This window comes from Melospiza melodia, chromosome 3 (genome assembly GCF_035770615.1).
Source record: "Melospiza melodia melodia isolate bMelMel2 chromosome 3, bMelMel2.pri, whole genome shotgun sequence".
In the NCBI taxonomy this organism is placed as follows: domain Eukaryota; kingdom Metazoa; phylum Chordata; class Aves; order Passeriformes; family Passerellidae; genus Melospiza; species Melospiza melodia.
Window position 1 is genome coordinate 68,806,494 of NC_086196.1, and position 5,789 is coordinate 68,812,282.

The following is a 5,789-nucleotide window of genomic DNA, read 5'->3' on the forward strand; positions in this document are numbered from 1 at the left end:
GAGGCGGCGGCACCCCGCGCCCTGCCGGGAGCCGCTCGGGCCGGGCGGTGCCCGCTCCCCGCACAGGGACCGGGACACCCAGCCCGGGCTCTTCGCCGCAGAGACGGCGGTCCCCTCCGCCGGACACCGCCGGGCACCGCCGGGCACCCTGCTGGCCGTGTCCCCAGCTCCTCCTCCTCCTCCCGCTCCTCTTCCTCACCGCGCTGCCCGCTGCCGTCCCGCCCAGCCGGGGCAGCGCCTCTCGCCGCCGCCGCTGCCGAAGTTGAGCGGAGCCGCCGCTCCGCAGCCGCCGCCGCCGCGCCCCGCCCGCCCCGTTCCCATAGCGACCACGGGATGCCCGATGCTCGGTCCGGGACCGTGAGCTCCGCCCGGGCACCGGCACCGCCAGCGGGAGCGGCAGCGGCACGGCGTCAGACCCCGCGGGGACCCACTGCTGTACACGGAATTAGCACCGACAAATAACGGCGCGGAAACTGGAACTGTTCATTCGTTTCTCACCAAGTCCTTTGGGAACGGAACAGGACAGAACAGAGCAGTCTTCAGCCACAGAAGCCGCGAGGGTTTGGAGGGATGAAGAAGGATGAGGGGTCGGCACGGGAGTTGGAAAGGCATGGAGGAGAAGAAGAGGAGGAAGGTTTTTACAAACACTGGCCCAGGTTGCCCCGTGAGGAGGTGGATGTCCCATCCATGGAAACATTAAAAGACAGTGCTCTGAGAAGCCTGACCTACCTGGAGATGTCCCTGCTCTTTGCAGGGCGCTGAACTAGGTGGTCCCAGTCACACACACGGCCACAGTGCTCTCTGTGAGCCCACAGTTCCTCACCCAGCCTCTTCCCACAGTGCAAAAATGTGCAAAATCATCCCCAGTATCACTGGCCAAACCCCCATCAAATCCCAGGAGAGCCAGGCTGTGTCAGAGGGCTGCAGAGCTACACTGGGTGGGGACAGCACAGGCACAGGTGACAGCACTCAATGACACCTCCGACCTGAGCATGTGTGTGAAGTCGAGCATGCCCCACTGAAAAGCTTGCACAAATGATGGCCCAAGTTCTTGGTGTTCGTGCAGCACAGGCACAGGCAGAGGCAGAGCTGTTTCAGACCATGTATGTGTGTGCAGCACACACGTAAACCAAAACAGCCCAGCTGAAAATATTACAGATAACAGGATTCCCAGTGCAGTCTAGATTAAAATGTATGAGCATGGGGGGTTTTAAAGTTTCATTTATTATTAGATAAAAAAAATACAACTGGAGTAACGAAGAGATGGGAAGCATTTTTCTGTGCTAATTTTCTGTGGAGGATTCCTTGTCTGTCCTGAGCCTCAATGCCAGCCCTGTTTGTGGAGGTTTACAGCGTCCTGGTTATGCTCTGCTTTAAATGGGTTGTTAAGTTTAAGTGAAAAGTCATCTTACACAAATAAAGACCATTATATTCTCATACATTAAAACCTATTTCAAAAGTCATCAACTCTGACTAGTGCAGAATAAAACTCCCTTGAAAATGCTTAGTTTTCAGGTATATTTTCCAGGTTATCTTTTCAATGCAGTGAATTCTGGAAGTTCTTGTCATGAATCAGAGACACTGATGACTGGGGAATATCTCTGGGAACATTTCCTTGCAGATATATAAGCCTGACAACTGAAAAATCATTCATCTCTCCTATACTTTATTTAGCAGCTGAAACCAAGGATTCTCTCACTGTTGTACTGACAGGATTTAACAGATCAGTCAGCATCAGATCATCAGTGGCTTGGTAGCAATGCTCTGGTACCATAGATGGAGGGAAGGTTTATCCAGTGGTACATTTCCCAGGAGACTCCATGACAGTCAGCTTTCACCATATTGCAATTTGTGGTGCATTTGAGCAGTGTGTGGTGCAGTGCACTTGGGCCTGCTGTTTCTCATCATTTATCAGATGCTGCCCTGGCTCACCTGAGCACTCTGCTAACACTGCAGGTATTGCCTGCAGAGCCTTCATATTCTGGTGCCAAAGGCATGGACCTCTGACAATGGCACTGAGGATGGACTTCAGTAATCACATTGCTGCTGTCTTCTGCATGGCTCCAACCACAAGCAAATAATCTCTCTCAATCACTGACAGAAAGCAAATTTAATATGGTAGGGTTGTATTTGGCCTGCTGGCTTTTGTCTGAGCTGCTGAAGCATCCTAGTTATATAATGGGGCTCACAGAGGGAACTCTGCTTTTTGACAGACTTACAATCTTCCTTAGAAAAGTGCCACTTTCAGAGTAATCAGAGTAATATACCTTGTTTGGTTTGTTTTTTGTTTTTGTTTTTGTTTTTAATGCTTGTTTTCCCTCAGCAAAACAGTTTTTCATTTACTGGAAAGATCTTCATGCTATTTACTTCAAATCCAGTTAGCCCACCCACACAGAAGTGTATCGTGAGCAAAACAAGAGAAAGTTCATTCAGCCTCCAGCAGCAGTCCCCAGGCTCTGCAAGGCTGAGGCCCATTTAAGAATGCCTGCTGATGTTGCCATGTCTCTTGCAGCACAGATTTCTTTCTCTCCCCTCTCCCTGCCCCCTTTCTCCCTCCACATGTTGTGGCTGGGTTGTTGGGTTGCTGCCTGTGCCCAAAAGGGCTGAAAGGCTGGGGTTTTGTTATCTGTGCTGTGGAGGTGCACTGGCAGGGACATCTGGCCAGGAGGGTGAGACAATCAGCTCAGAAAGGAGAGAAAGGAGAGTCCTGGGCCACTAAAGGACACATGCTTATATATGGAGCTCCAGAGCACGGCTGGACCATGGGCATGGTATACAGCTATTTCTCAGGAAAAGTCAGAACTATTCAGGCTCTACTTTATCCAGGACTCTGGGGTAAACTTACCATAGAATTATTGCAGAAAGAGCTGAGACTGAAGTGAACAGCCTTTCTGCTGTCACCTTCTACAAGCTCCTGAGTGACAGGCCCCTTGTTGTATCTGAGTAGGCTCTGATGCTGGTTTTCTTTTTTGCTCTCCTTCCCTTTTTTAGGAGAAGATGATAGCTATGGTTTATTACAACCTAGAATCCTGAAGCCATAGAAAAGAGAATCATAGGGTGTTACAATGCCAGGAGTGGGAAATCATTGCTTAAAATTAGTATATTAACTACAGCAAAGGAAGAAATTTAAGAACAGGAAATTAGGCATAAGCAAACCACTTACACCCTCATGGAGACCCCCCAGAGCACAATAACAAACACCTCTCCTGCCATGGCCTGTCCCTGCTCTGTGTGCACAGTGAGCCCAGAGCAGATGTAGAACCCTGATGGTTTTAACTCTGTGCAGAACCACAAAACCTGAGCTGCAGCTTTTAAACTGCATTTCTTGCCTTTCTGTTCTCCACTTAAGAGTTTCATAGTAGTGTAGTGCTCTGTTTAATTGCTGGTTATCTTAACCAAGCCACTTAACTGAGTAAATGCAAATTCTGTTCTTTTAGCTCTGAGTGAAAATGATGAAGTGTCTTGAAATACTCAGCCAAAAAACAGATGTAGTAAGGCAAGCTGAGCAGCAAAAAATACAACACAGATGGTCACGATAAATTAATTGAAGACACAAGGGAGGGAGATGCAAAAAAATGCCATGGAGCCTGTAAGTAGACAGATGTCAAAAATATCTGTGATTATGCACTTAATTGCACTCTCTGTGATTGCTTGATTCCTGATGTACACTCTTAACAAACAATTATCTCCAAAGGGCATTGCCAAGGTTCTTGGTTTTTAAAATGACCACATCTCAAATGCTGATACAGTGCATGATACCACCTTTGCAGGGGTAATAATTCCTTAAACATGAATTTTCATTATGTGATGGAAATTTCTCTAGTACTAGACATGTGACTACTTTCACAAAATATTTGAAGGGGTTTTGTCTCTGTCTTACTAAAATATGTGTTATTTTATCTTACACTGATATAAATCCAGCTGACAGCAATTGACAGATTTTCATTAGCTCCAAGAGGCTTCAAATTATTTGTCCTCTTTCATTCAAAAGTGATTTTTTCACTGCTCAAAATTCAGTACAACAGGAGTTTTGCCATTAAATTCAACAGGACCAAGACTTTGTCCATGCTCTGTTTGAATTTGTTCCAGAGTCAACTGAAATCAGTGCAGGGGGAGGAGGGATTTAATCTGATTTGGAAAGGAATTTAAAAAGGGAGGGAGTGTAATGGTAATGCCATCATTTCTCTGAATACAAATATGGAGGGAATTAATTAATTGCCCCATTCAGTGTGTAACCTCATTTGTATCACTGAAACTTCATGGGATGTGTTGTGCCAGAAACACAAATTTTACACATACACCCCCTTCAGGAGAGAGTGGTAGGAAGAAAAAAGGACAAGGAAACCTCAGTAACTGCTCTGGGGATTTGAGAGTGAAGGACGAAACAGGAGTAAGGGTCTCTGGGGGCAAGAACTGAAAACTCAACGAGTCCCAGTGGGATCAACTGTTTGTGTAGAGGCTCCCAGAGAAAGCCATCTCCTCCCACTCTGAGACAGACAGAGCTCTGGTGTGCCTGTGCTCCTGCTTGGGTCTCACAGAAGCTTCTTTTAAACACTTAGGAAAAGATGCAGGGTACAAAATCTCTCTGTTATTACACCCTGAAACCTTAAAGCCTGCATTCCACAGCTGGGGGAAGTAGGACCAGCCCTTGCTTGTTCTAACAACTGCTTTAGAATGAAAGTTTCTGAAATGGTGGTGTTTCAGAGAGGGGCACCCTGTGGCATTTGAATTAAGCCCACATTTTCTGAGATGCCATTTATATCCATGGACTCTCTCCAGGGTCACCCACACAGCACATGGGAAGCCCTTGCATCTAAGGAAGTTTGAACCCAGCATTTGGGGTGCTGCTTGCACTGCTCCACTGACCTGCTGGGCACTCTAGCACTGGCCAAAAGCTTCAAATAGCTCTTGGCACAGCTGGGAGAAAAAGCTGGCACACTGCAGCCCTCTCACAGGCCTGGCCCTGGAGAGGATTCTCCCTTTGGCCAGGCTGTTTCCTGCTCTCCATCCACGTTCACCTCTCAAGCCTCCATGGAGAGATCTGCTGCTGCAGAGGCTGCAAGAGACTCTGGCTCAGATGGGCTGGGAAAGCAGAGGGCAGGCGCAACAATTCACCCTTTCCTGCACACAGTGTTTTGGTCAGGCTGAGGGAGAGTGCTGCCTCTGCTGCCTCCTGACCTGATGTCTGAAGCCTGGAGAGCCTGAGTGTCACAGGGACAAGGGGACACTTGAGCTGCTCCCTGTGGGTCCCTAAAAAACCATTAAAAAAGCATCACAAGGGAATGGTAGGGTTTGTTTTTCCAGATTTTATCAAAATTGCTCTCTTCAAAATGTGAATTCTTAAGGTAAATCTTAACTATCTTGAACATAGTTCCTTCAGTTAAACACCCATTTTCCAAAAGCTATGTAGCATTGCCCACGCACAGACATGTATTTCTCTCAGTGTGGGAGGTCAACAGCAGAAACTTCAATCCCAAAAATGCTGAGACTGATTCTAACTCTAGAGCCTGTAATTTTGATCTATTTAGTGAAATGATTTAGATGTCATTTAGACCCAAGTGAACGACTGTCCTTTCCTGAAGGCACAGCACTCATTCATTCCCAGCATTACCCAGCACTATCAGCAGCCAGGGCAGGGGAGCTCCGCTGGGGCAGGTGCTAAATGCAGAGATTGAACAAGCACGGCTCAGTCTCTTAAGCAAAAGGCGATCTACAGAAGCAGATGCTATAAATAAGAAGCTTGACTAGGCCAATATTCAAGCAGCAATCAATTTATTAGTTAATATGGT